Raw genomic sequence first — 18,446 nt, 5'->3', positions numbered from 1 at the left:
TAAAGCAGTCTTAAGTAGGGTGGAGCAGGGACACTCCCATAGCTAGGAGCCCCCACACTCAAAGTAGAGTTCTCACCATCTGCTAGGGAATTTTTTTTAAGTAGAAGATTCCCCAATGGGGGAAACCCCTAACATTCATAAGTCTGAGAAATTTTGAGGTTTACAATGGGGAGGGGGTTTTCTCCCAATAGCTATCATTTGACTTATCTAATATCTTATTCTATCATCTCCTTAACTTCTTCCTTATTTATTTTTTGGTTAGATTTATCCAGATCTTAGAGGGGAAAATTAAAGTCCTCTATTATTATTTTGTTATCTAATTCCATCTATCTCATTTAGTTTTTCCTTTAAAAATCTGGATGCTATAACACTTGATGAATGCAGGTCCTATATTGATAATGCTTCATTATCCATAGTACCTCCCCCAACCCCATAATATAATTACCCTTTTCATCCTTTCCAATTATATCTATTTTAGTCCCAACTCTGTCAGAGATCATGACTGTTACCCCTTGCCTTCTCTGGAACAATTGAGGCATATTATATTCTGTTCCAGTCCCTCACCTTTACTCTATGTGTGTCTTTCACTTTTAGTGTGTTTCTTATAAATAACACATTGTTAGGTCCTGGGTTTTGATCCTTTCTGCAATCCATTTTCTTTCCATGGGTGTATTCATCCCATTACATGCAGTGTCATAGGTATTAGCTGTGAATTTCCATCTACTCATCCCTTTTCATTGTTTGTTCCCCTCTTCCTTTTTTTCTGTTGCATCCCTTCTCATATGTCCAATTTCCCTTGACTAATACCTCTCCAATTTATACCCCTTCCCCAAAATCCTCCTTTATTCTCTCCCTTTGCCCTCTTAGTTCCAAAATGATCTACCTTTCCAAAGGTAGATCCCTTGTCCTTTCCCCTGTACCTTTTAGTTTTTATTCTATTCACCTTTCAAAAAATCCCTTCCTTATCTCCAAAACTGTGCCCTCCTACTTCTTTATATGAGTTGGATTCTAAAGATCCCTTCCCTATCTTGTCCTAAGAAGCCCTTCCATATCTCTTTACCTTACCTTGATATGTTCTCCCCTCCCCAGTCCCTTTCTTATCCTGTCTACCTTCCCTCTTGTGTCTCTATACATTAAGAAAATTTTTATCCTTCTAATTATGTATGTTTTCTCTCTTTTATCCCAGGTCTATTGAGAGAGTAGGGTTCTAGTACTACTAGCCCTCCACTCCTTTCACTCTTTCTCTACTCATTCCTCTTCTATATGAGATAGCAATTCCACCCTACCTCCTCCTGGGCTATCCCTCTACATGCTGGCACATTCCATTTCATTTACTTCAACCTTGAGTCTTCCATCTATGCATATCCCTTCAAAACACCAGGCAATGATGCCATTCCCAGGGGCCATCAATGACATTTTCCCATATAGGAATCAAACAATTTGACCTTTTGGGTTGCTTATTGTAAGGGTAAATTTAGGGTTGAGACTGAATATAAATTTAATTGGTCACCAGGGATTTAATTCAAATCCCAAATAAAATACTCATGTCAGTTTGGAAATTTTATGGTGGTTTAATTAATAGAAAGGGAAGGAATTAAGAAGAAGAGAGAGGGAAAAGAGTATAGAATTTCTCTGGCCTAGCCTGAGCCAAGGGGAGTTCAGAGACCTTCCAGCCAAGAGGCCTCCTCTGAGACGAGGGGCCTCCTAGGAGGATGGCATTTTTAGGAAAACTAAAGGAGAAAAAAAGAATCAGCCTAAACTCAGAGAGAGCTCAGTGAAGATGCCTCACCTGAACTAGGCTACTAAGCTTCTCCCAGTATTGTATTAAGGACACTCACCGCCAAACCCGGACAATAGCTGCAGCCACGCCAAGATGCCAAGGTGCCCAGCACACTGCCACCAGCCACCTCCCCACTACAAGAGCAAGAGCCACCTCTCTGCCAAAGGAGGCTGGAGAGAGGAAATTATGTGAAATATATAGACCATTTTTACATCACTTCCTGCATCTCACATGTACCAATGATAGCTTAAGCTTGACTTAGGACAGCCCAGGGGGTCTGTCAGTTGTTTCTGATTTGTCATTTGCTAGCACATGTCTGTCATAGGCCATCCTTCTCAACACTTAATCCTTAAGTAGGTGTGTAGACATTCCTGTTTTGTTAGACTAAGCAGGGTGGAGTAAATCTAAAATTCACATTATGATTAGTCTTTCATTTCCTTTATATGTTTTTTATAGATCAAATTTTTACCCCAGGAATAGTTGAAACTCCTTTAGTTTCCAGAATGTCCATTTTTGAATAATTATGCTCATCTTTGCTAGATATGTTCTTTGGTGCAAGCTCAGTTTTTGTTTGTTTTTTTGCTTTACAAAATGCTGTGTTCCATGTGCTGCATTCTTTTAATGTGTGGCTGATAAATTTTGTGTTATTCTGAATGTAGCTCCAAAGCATTACATTGGGTTTTTTTCCCCACATTGCTTGTAGTATTTTCTTCTTAACCTGGGAGCTATGGCACTTAGCAATGATGTTTCCATGCATTTTCATCTGTGTCTCTTTGAGTTAGTGATTGGTGGATTCTTTCCACTTTTATTTTACCTTCTGATTCTAGAATTTATGGGTAGTTTTCTTTGATGATTTCTTGGATTATGGTGTCTAAACTCTTTTTTTTTTAACATAACATTTGGGAGGACAAGTCTTATATTGCCTCTCTTTGATCTATTTTTCTGTGTTAGATGTTTTTGTGATAAGATGTTTCATGTTCTATTATTTCACTTTTTTGATTTTGCTTTATTATTTCTTGTTGTCTTAGGAAATTATTAGCTTCCCCTTGTCCAATTCTAGTTCTTAATAATTTTTTTCCATGAATTTCTGGATCTCCTTTTCTATTTGGGTAGTCTTTCTTTCATAATTTTCTTGAATTTCTTGCATTGCTCTTATTTTTTTCCTTCTAACTTTTCTTCAGCTTTGGAAGATGGTGAAACTAACACAACTTTATAAGGACCTACCCAACTCTCTCTTGAGTTGTTGATATTTTTGCAAAAATTTTCACATACACCATATCACCTGGTTGAAAATTATGAAGATAATAATCCAATGGATCAGATTGGATCAATACTCCCATATCATGCAGTTCTCTAAGCCATTGTTGTAATGCAATTAATATGAAGCAAGTTGACAAACTCCTCCTAAGAGAGATGTATAAAATGTCTTGCAAGTTTTTGCCTGCAACGGAGCATGTCCAAAGAACATTTCATAAGATGATATATGTAAGTCTGCTCTTGGTCTTGTAAGTAGGTAAAACTATGGGAAGAATATCTGGCCATTTTAGATGAGTTTCAGCACAAATTTTCCCCACCATAGTCTTGAGTTCCCTATTCACACATTCCACTTGACCTGAACTTTGTGGATGATAAGGAACATGATTTTAGGTGTTATTCCTAGATTCTCATAGACTCTTTTCAGGATATCTTGTGTAAAATGAGATCCTTTATCAGAATCTATGGTAATTTGTACACCAAACCTAGGAACAATTTCCTTAAGTAACACTTTCATCACAAAGCTAGCTGTATTACTATTAGATGGAAAAGCTTCAGGTCACTTAGTTAATCTATCAATAATTACAAGACAAAACTTGTATCTTCCAGCTTTTGGCATGCTTATGTAATCTATTTGAAAACTCTCAAATGGAAAATCTGCCAAAGGTCTACCACCCAAACCTTTCTTTCTGAATGCATCTTGATTGAATTTTTGGCAAACAGAACAACTAGTACAGATCTTATTTGCAACAGTACTTATTACCAGTGCTACCCATTGCCTTTTTACAGAGTCTACTATAGCTTGAGTACCAAAATGACCTTTTGTGTGAATGGCCTGACACAAAAAGGCATATAAATCTTTTGGTAACAGTGGTTTTCCAGTGTCTGCAATCCATATTTCATGTTCTTTCCTTGCTCTGAATTTCTCCTTTTACTTCTAAATTTCTGATCCTACATAAGCTCTTTCTAAATCATCAGACTCAATAGGTAATAAATTCATTACCTACACTGGAGCATTCTGGGCTGCAAACTTAGCAGTTATCTCAGCTCTATGATTTCCTTTAGAAACTGAATCTCTGCCACAAGTATGACTTCTATAAAGGATTACAGCTAGATGTTTAGGTTTTTGAATAGCATCCAACAACTCAGTTATTATTTCTGCATGTGCAATTGGTTTTCCTGATGCAGTAATAAAATCTTGTTTCTAGTGTGAAGATTGGATTTGGCTATCTCCTGATTGTAACAATGAAGGTACTTAGTTCTTCCTTTATTGGAAAGATTAAATTGTAATCCCCAGTCCATTTTTAGATTTTAATCCCCAAAGTGTTAACTCAGTATTTAAAGTAGATCTACCCATTTTAACTACAAAAAGGTGTTAACTAACCACAAAAGGTGTAGACCCATTTCATACATTGAGTGGGCAGTCCTGGAGAGAAGGGTCTGCTGCGATTGGTAGACGTAAAGTTTAGGGGAGGTGACACAAGAAAAAAGGTCTTTAAATAGAGGAAATAGAGGCACACAAAAATGAATCAATTGATATAGAGAATTCAACAGTCACTTGGAGCTGGAGGGAAGACACACACTTGAGGAGAGACTGGAAGCAGACATTCACACTTGGAGTAAAGACACTTAGCTGTGGAACTGGACCCCTGGAGGACCTTTTAGATGGTCACCGTGGTGAGTGAAAGTCTGACTTAGTTTCCTTGCCCTTTCTGGAGGTGTGAACCTCTGAGAAAGGCCCATCGTCTTGAAACTCTTTTCCCCTGGCTGGGGCCTTAGAATTTCTACCTAGATCAGAAGCTGGAGCTCTCTCTCTCTCTCTCTCTCTGTCTCTCTGTCTCTCTCTGTCTCTCTCTCTCTCTCTCTCTGTCTCTCTCTCTCTGTCTCTCTCTCTCTCCCTCTCTCCCTTTTGATCTCTTCCTTAACATCTTCCCTCTATTGTAAAATAAACTATGATAAATTCCATTTAATTTAGTAATTCATTTTGGGATTTAGAAATTAAATCCTTGGTGACCACCAATTAAAGATCCAGGCCAAACATATAAATCTAACACCAGATCTTCCCTGTTGTGTGACATACTGAAAATGCATAACAAGAGTCTGTAAAAATATTAGCACCTTTACCATCAGCTAGAAGACATGCTTGCTTCAATGCTACCAACTCTGATCCTTGAGCACTAAGGATACCCAAAGCTTGAGCTGATAAAATGGCTTCTTTAAGCTTACTTAAGGCTGCATATGTTCAGGCTTTAGTTTCAGAGGTTCAGGTTCTGTATTCCTGGTTAAATTTGTTAGGTATTTTGTTAGTTCACTATATCCAGGTATCCTTTGTTTACAGAACCCAGTTGTTCCAAGAATAGCTCTGAATTACTTTTCTCTTTAACTCTATATTAGGACAGGTGTTTTTAACAAATAGTCTCTTGATGTATCTTAACTTTATATATTTCATCCTGTATAACTACTGGTATATCTCTTAGCGGGAACAAATAAATCTGATTGTTATTACATTCAGCATTTTCCCTTTCCAATTTGGACATTTTCTTACTATTTCCTTCATTACATTCCCTGTCATTAGCATCATCCTTTAAATCATTCAAAAATACCATTATTTAAAATCATTCTCTCCTTCATACACTGTTCCATTGCTTCCAATATGTCATTCATTACCATTATAATTTGCTTCATTTCTGAATCTTTCATTATCCATTGAACAATTGCCTTTCATTTATAACCAACACCAAAAAATAAGAATCTGCCTTTATACAACACAATTAAACATAAGCATATCAATGGTACATAAGCCAAAACAATTCTCATAATCAACGACATTACTGGTTCTGTTTATTCATAACCCAAGATAATATAACAGCAATGAGGGAAGTTGAAAATCCCATAAGGAATATGCAAGAAACAATCCCAGAAAAAATACAAAATAGCATTTGCCATGTCTCCTAACATGATGCTCAAAGTATACAGGAAGTTGTTATAAAGTGCAGGATAGGTGTTATTAGTATCCACCTTGATTAGCAATTACAATCACCAAATAACAGAACCAGAAAAAACAACATCAACAAAAATGTCCTCCTAACACATGTGCTTTTGGTCTTTAGTCTATTTAAAATTTAAACCTCCCTCTGTGTCCATCAAGAGTCAGAGTTCTGTGTACCAGGTCTTGGAGAGCAACCAGGTGCTGGGAAGGACAATGAAATGTTGCAAGGTGCCCTAACTGTCAGCTGTTACAAGCACCTCCAATCTGCTCTGGCCTAGGCCAATTCCTGTGTATTCGCCCTATTGACTTGCCAACTGAAATAGGTGAGTTAAAATAAGGGTTCAAAACTATAAATATATAACAAAATAACAGGTTTATTAAACTAAAGGGAGAAGGGATTACTAGGATTAACTAACTCTAACCACAAATCAGAGATTAAACCCTTATAACTTCCTATAACTATTCTAAACTAACTCCTTAAATTATTAATTAAGATTGGGGAGAGTTTGGGAGGGGCAAGAACAAGGCCAAAGTAGAGCTCACACAACTGGAGTCCTTCTTTGGTTCAAGCAGCAGTCTTAGTAGGAAGTCACCAGCAGCTCTGTTGAACATCCACTACTCAGCAGCAGGAGCAGCAGCAGCAGGAGCAGCAGCAGCAGAAACAGACAGAATTTCAAGGAAGGACCACAGGAGAGGGAATCACTGGCTCTCTGGGTCCACCCCAGAATAACCAGACTGAAAACCCTTTGGGCCCTCTCCTGATTGTTAGGGAAAAGCAACAGTCTCTCTTCCCCAACGTTCTGGAATCCCTCTTGCTCTCCAGGACTTCTTGGTTTGCCTTGTATGACTTCCTGGTTTGCAGGATTTCCTGTTCCTGGTAAAATCTCTTACAACACAAGTCACTTAACCCCCATTGCCTAGTCCTTACTGCTCTTCAGCCTTAGAACCAATGGACAGTATTGATTCTAAGATGGAAGATAAGAGTTTAAAAAATCAACAATTGTGTGCCAGGAACTGGTCCTGTGATCTCATTGCTATAGGGAATTCAGGGCTGAGGAAACTTCCTCTTATCAATGCAGTTTATCACCTTCTCTGCTACTTATCTTCTTAGAGAAGAACCTGGGACACCCTGAGGTTGTAACTTGCCTAGGCCACAGAGCTAGTATATGTGGGATTTGAACTCTGGTCTTTTGGGTTCCAAGGCCAGCTTTCTATTCACCAGTGTTGTTTAGTTGTGTCTGACTCATCTTGACCTCATCTAGGATTTTTTTTTGGCAAATATACTGGAGTGGTTTACCATTTCCTCCCCTCATTTGACAGATTAGGAAGTGAGGCAAACAGGGGCAAATGACTTGTCCAGAGTCACATAATAATGAATCATATAATAATAAATAACTAATTTGAACTCAGGTCTTCCCTTCACTAGGCCTGGCTCTCTATCCCCTGAGCCAGTTAGTTGCCCCTCAGAAGGGGTCTTTAAGGACCCTTGGAAACAACACTTGGGTCTCTTTTAAGGAAAGCTGAGTATCTGGTCTCATTGAACCCAGCGATGGCAGGGACCCTGATGTGCTGGGAAATGGGGTCAGTCATGAGGTGACAGTGCTTGGGGTTTGAGTGAGTGACAGACTAAGGGACCAGAGGATCACAGAATTAAGAGCTGGCTTTTACCCAAGAGGTCATCTACTCTAACAGCTTCACTTTTCAGATGAGTAAACCTAGTTCCAGAGAGTTCAGTGACAAGCCCTGAGTCACACAGTTAATAATATAATAGCTAACCTTTATATGGCACTCACTTTGTATATAGCACTATGCTAAAAGCTTTACAAACCTTATCTCATTTGATCCTCACAACAACCCTGGGAGGGAAGTAGCTAGGATGATCCCATTTTTCAGATAAGGAAATAGGTAGATGTTAGTTAAAACAAGTTGCCCAAGGTCACAGAGCTAGATGTAGGTGGCAGATATGGAAAGAGGAACAAAAAAATAGAAGCTGAGTGGAAAGGCAGGTAAAGGTGTGCCTGGTATAGTAGGTGCTTAATAAATGCTTATTGGGGGCAGCTAGATGGCTCAGTAGATTGAGAGTCAGGCCTGGAGATAGGAAGTCCTGGGTTCAAATCTGACCTCAGACACTGGGTGACTCTGGGCAAGTCACTTAATCCCCATTGCCTAGCCCTTATTACTCCTCTGCCTTAGAACTGATACACAGTATTGATTCCAAGATGGAAAGTAAGGGTTTACAAAAAATTGTTTACTGATTGAGTGAAAAGGCCTAACCTTGAGTTAATGGGGAGTTTGCAAAGGAGTGAAACATGGTCACAATGGGAGGAAAGACTGGGCACAGCAATGTTGGAGCCTCAGAAGTGAAGCCAGGAAATCATGACATCTAACCCCATAGATGTTAGCAGTAGAGTAAAGGGCTAGAGCTCTACCTTCCCATTAGACAGCCCAAGCAATTGAGGTAGAGAGAGATCTGGGGATGCCCAAGTCAATAAAGGAAACAAGAACTTGTTTATTCAAAGGAGAGACAAAAGTGATGACTTTTGCAAGTCTAGTGAAGAACCAGAGAATGTGGTGGGACAGTTAGGTGGTGCAATGGATAGAACGCTGGCCCTGGAGTCAGGAAGACTCCTCTCCCCAAGTTTGAATCCAGCCTCAGATACTTATGCTGGGTGGCCCCAGATATATCGCTTCACTCTATTTGCCTCTTTAAAAGAAATTGGCAAATCTTACCATCTGCTGATCCCAGGTGAGTGCCCTAACTAGGCAGGGGGCACTTGGGCCAGCTACCCTCAGCCAATAATCTCACATCTTCACTCCCTGGGTCCCTGCTTCCTCATCTTTACTCTGGCACTCGCCCTTGCTTGCTTGCTCATCAGATTTGGTAGTGGCCCTGCGGAGTTGTTTTAAGGTACAGAAATTCTGAAAATGAGGACTGTAGTGTGGCCCTGATTAAAATGAAAACCCTCCCTTTGCAGGATTCCTTGTATTTCCTCCATCACCATCTATTCATACAAGGTCATAGGATCACAGACCTAGAGTTGGGGAGAGCCTTGGAGGCCATCTAGTCCAACCTCTTCATCTTACAAAAGAGGAAATTGAGGCCCAGGAAGGTCTCAGAAATTTGTCCAGCATCACACACATAGTAAACAGACCTGTAAGTGGATGCAGGGATGTGTGCCTGTGTCCTCTGGAAATCATCGAGGAGGCTGAATTTCCTTGTTCTGGCCAACACTGTGGGGAATTTGGAAAAATGTTTGTGTTTCTGAGAGTGATGGGAAAGTGGGGAAGAACAGGGAGCTTGTGTCAGATGGACAGTGGGAGGTTGTTCCAGGAGCTGAAGCTGGAAAGAGCAGGATTCTGCTTTCACCATATTGTATTTGAAGTAGATATTTGAGACAGGAGACAGAGGGAGGCAGAGGCAGAAGAAATGAGAAAAAGACAGGCAGAGCCCAAGAGAGAGTCAGAGACAAAGACTGAGAATGAGAGATAAAGACTAAGAGGGAATGAGAGACAGACAGAGATTGAAAGAGAATGATAGGAGTAACTGGGTGGCTCAGTGGATAGACCACCAGGCCTGAAGTCCAGAGGCCCTGGGTTAAAATTTGACTTCAAATACTTCCTAACTGTAATCCTAAACAAGTCATCTAATCCAGATGGACTAACCCTTATGGTTCTTCTGTCAGATAGAAAGTAAGGATTGAAAAAAAAAAGAAGAGAATGATAATGAGCATGAGAGACAGAGACATGATCAGGGAGAAAGAGAGAGGGAGAGACAGACAGAGAAAGGGGGTGGGGGGAGAGAGAGGGAGAGACAGAGAGAGACAACCATAGACAGAGAAAGAGGGAGACAGAAACAGAGAGAGAGAGAGAGAGAGAGAGAGAGAGAGAGAGAGAGAGAGAGAGAGAGAGAGAGAAAGCAGGAAGAGAGAGACAGAAACAAAGAAGAGAGGGAGAGTGTTTTATGGCCAGAAGAATTAGATGATGGAAGGGATCAAAGGAGATGGATGACCTCTCTGGCCTTAAGCACTGAAGGAGTTTAGACCAGGACTGATAAGAACAATGACCAGTGGTGTGCCCCAAATGACTAAGGACCCTGATGTAAGAGCCTTGTTCAGGGGGTGGGCCATCCCTGAGATATGACAGGATAATGAATCACTTTAGGAAGGGCTAACACTATCTGTCTCTACACATAATTGATTATGCTTTGATTCATCCCAAAGCTGATTAGGACCAGAATGTTTCAAGGGAAGGCTTTGTTTTTCATACAGCTTGTATGACCTTGGACAAGCCTTGTTTTCTACTTCTGTTAAATAAAATAATTTTGGGGCAGCTAGGTGGCTCAGTAGATAGTGAGCTAGTCCTAGAGTCAGGAGGACTTAGGTTCAAATCTGGCCTTAGACACTTCCTAGCTGTGAAACCCTGGGCAAGTCACTTAACTCCAATTGCCTTCTCTTACAGTTCTTCTGCCTTGACACTTGACCTCAATTATTTTCTTATTTTTTATTTTTTTGATAGCAAATTTCCACATAAGTTTTCTGAAGTTATATAATCTAAATTGTCTCCCTCCCTTCTCTCCCCCTTCCCAGTTCCTTGCAAACATTTCATCTGGGTTATACATGATTATCACACAAAACATGTTTCCATATTATTCACTTTTAAGTGAATAATCTTACAAAACCAAATCCCCCAAACATATACCCAAATAAACAAGTGATAAATCATGTGCTTCTATCTACATTCTTACTCCAACAGTTCTTTTTCTAGAGGTGGATAGCATTCTTTTTCATAAATCCTTCAGAATTGCCCTAGGTCATAGCATTGCTGATAATAGTCTATTGCAATATTCTCCTGGTTCTGCTTACTTTCACTTTGCATCAATTCATGTAGGTATTTCCAGCTCTTTCTGAAATCATCCTGTTCATCATTCCATACAGTATAATAATATTCCCTCCCTATCCTATACCACAATTTGTTCAGCCATTCCCCAATAGAGGAATATCCCTTTAGTTTCCAATTCTTTTAACACCACAGAGAGCAGCTATACATATTTTTGTACAAACATGTTCTTTCCCATTGTTTTTTTCATCTCTTTGGAATTCAGACCTATTAGTGGTATTACTGAATCAAAGAATATGCATTCTTTTATAGCTCTTTTGGTGTAGTTCCAAATAGCCCTCCAGAACAAATGGATCAATTTACAGCTCCACAGTGTATTAGTGTCCCAATTTTGCCACATCCCCTCCAACATTTATTATTTTCCTTTACTGCCATATTGGCCAGTCTGCTAGGTGTGAGGTGGTAACTCAGAGTTGTTTTGATTTGCATTTCTCTAATCAGGAGGGATTTAGAACATTTTTTAATGTGATTATTGATAGCTTTGATTTCTTCATCTGAAAACTGCCTACTTACAACTGACTGTGGGAGAATGACTTGGATTCTTATAAATTTGGCTGTTTTTTTATATTTTTGAGATCAACATAAATTCTAAGACAGAAGATAGGGGTTAGAAAAAAGAAAAATAGCTGTTCAGGGTGGTAAGATTATATATATATATATATATATATATATATTTGTGTATTATATGTACTTGCCTAGATGCATATGGACACCCATGTGTATACACACTTACATAATAGACTCTTACAATGTACAGTATACAATAATATAACGTGTCTGTCTATGTGTATCCATCCATCCATCCATCCACATGCCTGATAGTAATTCTGGAGGGTGTTAGAGGAAAATTGTAATCCCTAGCTGGCTTTTTACACAATGGACCATTACAGTATTTTCTGCTGCTTCTTCTCCTCCCTGATTATAGGTGGGAGGGTAAGGTAGCTCACAGAGGATCTATGCCCCAGGAGGAGGAAATGGAAGGGAAAATTCTGTGGCCTGGGAAGCTTTTTGAAATTTGCTTCCTGACTCAATGAGGTTTTATTTAATAGAATTTAATGGGGATGATATTTCGAAACCAGCTGGACTGAAAACCCTGGAGGAATTATTTCAGAATGTGAATACAGGAAGGGCCTGAGGACAACTGCAGGGCTTCCTTGGGGTGAAACAGCCTAACTCCTGGACAATCTGTAGGCAGGTTCCAAAGACTGGGCAGAAGGTCAAATGCTTGGGGTCAGCTGTACTGGAAATGGCTGTGAGGATTTCATTCTTAGAACCATTGTGACATGGTTCTCCCCAGACCTGATTTTGAGACCTCCCCTAAGCTGGGGGCTTTATATTCTTCCCTAGCTATGGAAGGAGCCCAGGGACTCCCAGTGGATCTTGAATCTCTCTGCTTTCTCCTGGTGCTCTAGAGTCTGTAGCTTTTTGGGAGCATTCTTTCCACTGATGAGGACAGCAAGCCTTCTGTGACTTAACAGGTCAGCTCTAGGCCTTGCTGGGGCCAAATCCTCAGCAGCAGCAGCCAAAACTGATGATTTCACTTCTTCCAAATGTGGCTGGGCTGATCAATTAATGCAAGGGTTCTTAATCTGGAGTTTGTGAACCTTCTTACTACTTTGATAATTATGTTTCAATATAATTGATTTCCTTTGTAATCCCATGCATTTGTTTTGAGAAGCAGCCTATAGTTGTTATGACTGCCAAAGGTGTCTATGATCCAAAAATATGCTTAATCTACTAGTAAGTATCTATAAAGCCCTTAATGTTGAAGTAGTTCAAAAAGGGCTAGAGAGATAGAAAAATGGAAACATATTTAAAAAAAAAAACAAACCCGACAGCATTTTTTAGGGAACAGACCTGGCTTCCTACCCCCAGGAAGTTGAACTGTTTATGCAGACAGCAGACCAGTCTCTACTTAGCTTAGGGGTGAGAATTAGAAAGGGCAGGAAAACAAAGGAATTTCAGGACTATCAAAGAGGTCAGGATGGAAGCAAGATAACATAGCTAAGTAGGGCTAATGGATGTGAAAGTAAAGGGCCCTAAATAATATCCCCCACATAAATCTGAGGATTGTCTCCTCATCTCAGACCCCACATTCCTGTGTAGGTGATAAGGGTTTGTTTGATTAAGAATCTATATGTAAAAGGAAATAACTTTGTATCATGTAACTTGTACATAAGCTTTCCAAAATGTTAGATCAGGGTAACTTCCACTAGGGAAGCTTGTCCCAGCTGGTAGGCAATGGGGGTTATTGCTGCTGGAAGTGTTGAAGGTTACATTTGAACCCAGGTCCTCCCATCTCCAGGCCCAACTCCTTATCCACTTCACCACTTCCCTGCATAATGATGTTGGAGAGGTAGGCTGGGGCCAGCCAGTTTGTAAAAGATAAATGCTCAGACATATACAATGGTGTGAGGCACCCAGCAAGTGCTTAATAAATGCTTTCCAATTTACTGACAGAGTCCACCCTGGAAACCCTGCAGGCTAGAGCCTGTATTTGGCTTTCAAGGCCTTCAAAAGCCGGAGGTGCCTCTGTGTCACAACAAAATATCTGAGAGGGATGCAAGGCTCAAAGTTCACAAAAATACTTTCTTCCCATTAACTCAGGATCCTCCCACTGTTGGACCCAAGCAAATAAACAGCTTTCACTCCAACTCTCTCCTATCTTACTGTTATTGCAGAGGGCGCCACCATCTTCCTAGACACTCCACCTTGGTTCATGCTCTGCTCCTCACCTGCCCTCATCCCACAGAGCTGTGACTGGCCCTCATGCCCGGAAGACCCTCCCCTCTCACTTCAGCCTCCTGGCTCCCATCCCACTCTCTGCAGGAAGCCCTTGCCAGTATTCTCACTTTCAGCGGTTATTTAGGGCCTGCTATGTTCCAGGTCCTGTCCTAAGCCTTCCCTCTGAGATTTCCTCTCCTTTACACTGAATGAAGCTGATATGCACCTATTTATTAACATATTGACTCCATCATTAGAATCTAAGCTCTGGGCACACCTGGGTGGCTCAGGAGAGAGAGCTAGACCTAGAGACAGGAGGGCCTGGGTTCAAATCTGGCCAACACTTCCTAGCAGTGTGAGCTTGAACAAGTCACTTAACCCCAACAGTCTAGCCCATACCACTCTTCTGCTTTGGAAAAATACTTAGTATAGATTCTTTTTTTTTTTTTAAACCCTTACCTTCTGTCTTGGAGTCAATACTGTGTATTGGCTCCAAGGCAGAAGAGTGGTAAGGGCTAGGCAATGGGGGTCAAGTGACTTGCCCAGGGTCCCACAGCTGGGAAGTGTCTGAGGCCAGATTTGAACCTAGGACCTCCCATCTCTAGGCTTAACTCTCAATCCACTGAGCTACCCAGCTGCCCCCACTTAGTATAGATTCTAAGGTCCCAGAGGACCGGCCCATGTTCTTCTCTTTCTGTGTATCTCCCAAGCTTAGGATAGTGCCTGGCACCCAGCAATTATCCAAGACATTTTTTAGACTGAGACTCCCCAAGGCCTCATGTCCTAGCTTAGAAAAGATCACTTCAATAGACGTCAGCCAGATAAGCGACACTGGCGTGGTTGGGGCCAGCTCCCTGACCCTGGAGCTCCCTATGCTATGGGGGGTCAAGGACCAAGCCTGTTGACCTTTGTGTTATGGGCTGTTCCTTGGCTTCTTTTCATAGTGCCGGTATCTGGTGATGAGCTGTCTGTACTGGCTCATTCACTTGGCCAAAGCAAAATGCTCAGAGGACTTAAGAGGCTTATCCTTAAAGAGTTTGTGCTAATGACCTGGTAATTGTTTTATTGGATTTTGGTGCCACAGAAGAAGTTCAGTAATGGGAGAGCACCTACCTCAGCTTGACATTATGAATCTGTATCTCTCTGCTTATCTCTGCTTGGCTACTGTGTCAAGAAATAATTCTGGGGACATCTTTGACTTCCATATGCATAACAATCTCCAGGTCTGTGTAGTAGGGTGCTTTATCCTTGATGGAGATCCTTGAGTCATGGACCCATATGCAAGTGGCTCTAGGGAACATCTTGCAACACTATTCTAGCTTTTAATACAGATTTGAGTGAATGAACCCATGCGAGTGAATGAATGAATGGAGGACAGTCTTGGGGAAGAACTCTAAGAGAAAAAAGGGAGCAAAGATTATGCTTATATGGCTCCTATATAACTCTCTCTCATAACCCTATAATAATCCTTTGGGCTTTTGTTGTTGTTACTGTTGTTGGGGGATAGGTAGGGTGTGGAAATCGGATTGCTACCATTGGCCTTACTTAGCTATCCTGGAACCTATAGTGGAAATGTATTCTTTAGCCAACCCCCTCATCCACCCATCAGAAAACAGAGCTGGGAGAGAGTCCAAAGACAAAATAAATGGAAATATATTCATATCTGTACTTCCTTTTTACGCTACACTTGACTTTCAAGTTTAAAGAATATACATTCATCTGGTGAAAAATTTTTGTTTTCTTTTTTACAACTGAGAATCTAGAGACCCTTTCCTTCTACTGATGATCTCTCCTAGATGTAATTAGCATTAAAAAGTTTTGACAAGATACCACCTTGCTTCAGATAAACAGAAGATACCACTATATTACTTCTGCTCTGAAAACATAGAATGCAAATTTCTATAAAGAACCCAAAATAGGCACTAATGCTCAATGCAATCTTATAGACATAAACCTTTGCCTGTGTAAAACTTTGCCATCATTGTGTGAATTTAGACCATGGTTTTCAGCTTTATTCATTCATTCTTTCAACAAGTATTTATCATTTCCATTCCTTCCTTCCTTTTGTCCCTTCCTTTTTGTCCTAGAAACAACTTCTAGGGCAGAAAAGCAAGGGCTAGGTAAACAGGGTTAAGCGGTTAACCCAGGATTATACAGCTAGGAGAAGTGTGAGGCCACATTGAACCTTCTGGGTTTTGGGTTAGTGGGGGGAATAAAAAGCCTCAAAGTAGACATGCAGGTAATAGAACCCAATAATAATGTCTCCCCATAAATGTCATCTATAGCCTTCAATGTCTCATTTTTTTAAACCCTTACCTTCTGTCTTAGAATCAATACTGGGTATTGGTTCTAAAGCAGAAGAGTGGTAAGGGCTAGGCAGTGGGGGTTGAGTGACTTGCCTAGGGTCACACAGCTGGGAAGTGTCTGAGGCCACATTTGAACCCAGGACCTCCCATCTCTGGGCCTGGCTTTCAATTCACTGAGCCACCCAACTGCCTCCCAATGTCTCATTTGTGAAAGGAAGGAGATGAGGGAGAAGCCTTGGACCACACAGAATCTGAAGTCCTATCCTACCCCGATTGTTGATAGCAGGTTCTCCTATTCTGGTGACCAAACTTCTCCCAGTTGGTGGCAAAGTGGATTGAATGCTGGGTCTAGAGTCAATAACTCTTAAGTTCAAATTCAGCCTCAGACACTTCTTAGCTGTGTGACCTTGGGCAAGTCACTTAACCATTGCTTACCTCAGTTTCCCCATCTGTAAATAGGGATAATACTGCCACCTTCTTCCCAAGGTTGTTGTGAGGATGAGATAATGTAAGGTGCTATCTAGCCAGTACCATCACTGCCTAGCCCAGTAATACCTGACAAAACCCCAGGTGTAGCAATTCTGTCCCAATCTTCACCTTTTGCCCCAGCCTTCTGGTTCAGTAAAAACTTGGAGAGGCCCTCTGGAATTTTTTCTCAACTCAGTCTGTTGACTGAGACTGCGAGGTCTATGTTGCTCCATTTTCTCCTCTTAGGATTGTAGATTTAGTTAGAAAAGACCCAGAAGCCATCAGCTCCAACCTCATTTTAGAGATGATACTGTCAAAGCAGACCTAGAACACAGGTAGTAACGTACCGAAGGTGATAGACATGGCAAAGGAAAGATTTGAACCCAGGGCTTCAGACTCCAAAGTAAATAGTTTTTCCACTATACCATGTTGTCCCTCTACTGGCTGCTCCTCAAGTGAGATTGTCTGGTGGAAAGCACAATGGATATGGAGTTTAAATCCCAGCTGGGAAGCTGCTTACCACTCAAGCTGGCCATGGCCAAGTAAGGCATTTGTAAAACATGGTGAGACTAGATAATCTCTAAACAAACTCACCATCTTCCATTCCCCAGCTGGTTTCCCCTATCTATTTCCTATATATGTCAATGGCACCACCATTTCCCCAGTCACTCAGGACCAAATCCTTGGAGTCATTTTTGACTCATACCTCTTTCAGACATCTAGTCATCCACCACATCCTGTTGATTTGTTTTCCTTAGAAATATTTCTTATAGCCATTGCTTCCTTTCTACTCCCATGGCTACCAGACTTCCCTTACTTCCCATCTGGATTATTGGAAAACTCTCCCAGTTCTCCTTTCTATCTCTAGGATCTTCCTCATTATAATACATGTGCATATTGGTGGTGCCAGACTTAGTTTTCTTTTTTTTTTTTTAAACCCTTACCTTCCATCTTGGAGTCAATACTGTGTATTGGCTCCAAGGCAGAAGAGTGTAAGGGCTAGGCAATGGGGGTCAAGTGACTTGCCCAGGGTCACCCAGCTGGGAAGTGTCTGAGGCCAGACTTGAACCCAGGACCTCCCGTCTCTAGGCCTGACTTTCAATCCACTGAGCCACCCAGCTGCCCCCGACTTAGTTTTCTTAAGACACCATTTAAAACAAAAATTCATGTTATTCCCTGATCAAAACTCTAGTTCTTTATTTCCTATGGAAGTAAATATAAAATCTTCTTTCTGGCTTTCAGGGATGCTCATAATTTGGCCTTCACCTTACCCACAAAATTTTATTTCCTGATACATATATGTTCTAGATCTAGACAAAGGGTTCTTAATCTGGAGTCCCTGAACTTGTTTCAAAATAACTGTATTGCATTCCTATGTATTTTATTTTGTACATATAAAAACATTATTCTGAGGAGTCCATAGGCTTCACTAGGCAAAGTGTTCTAGGACACACACAAAAAGGATGAAGAACCCTTGGTCTAGACAAACCAGTCTTCCACATCGTCCCAAAGAACATTCCTGGCTCCATAGTCTCCTTCAAAAGCTATCTGTCCTACTAGTTCTACCTTGACTGGTTACCATTGTTCCCTGGGTTCTAATCTGTGCTCTTTTAGATCTCTATTTGGTCCTATGCTCTGGAAAGGTAGGACCAGGTCATTTTTAATGCCCCTACAACAAATTGTTTTAGGATTCAGTGAAACAAGTACATTCAAACCCTCTCCTTCTACTCTGAAATGCGGCACTTTTGGGGACTTAACATGCATGTTAGTCCAGTTATATACTGTCTTATATTTTTCACTCTTGTTTAGATGCCAATTTTATCTCTTGAAATAGGCTCTAAGCTCCCTGAGGGTGGAAATCTGTCTCACATTCTCATATTCTCCATAATGGTAGATCAGACCTGGATGGACCTCTTCAGGTTCCACTAGAAGTCAAGGATAGAGGTGACCAATACTTGCTGAGATCCCTTCCTCTGCCTTAGACTGACCTCTGCTCAAAACAGAACAGAAAATGAAACAATTCCTTTCT

The sequence above is a fragment of the Monodelphis domestica genome, chromosome 2 (genome assembly GCF_027887165.1).
Source record: "Monodelphis domestica isolate mMonDom1 chromosome 2, mMonDom1.pri, whole genome shotgun sequence".
NCBI lineage: Eukaryota > Metazoa > Chordata > Mammalia > Didelphimorphia > Didelphidae > Monodelphis > Monodelphis domestica.
This window is presented reverse-complemented; position numbering follows the sequence as displayed.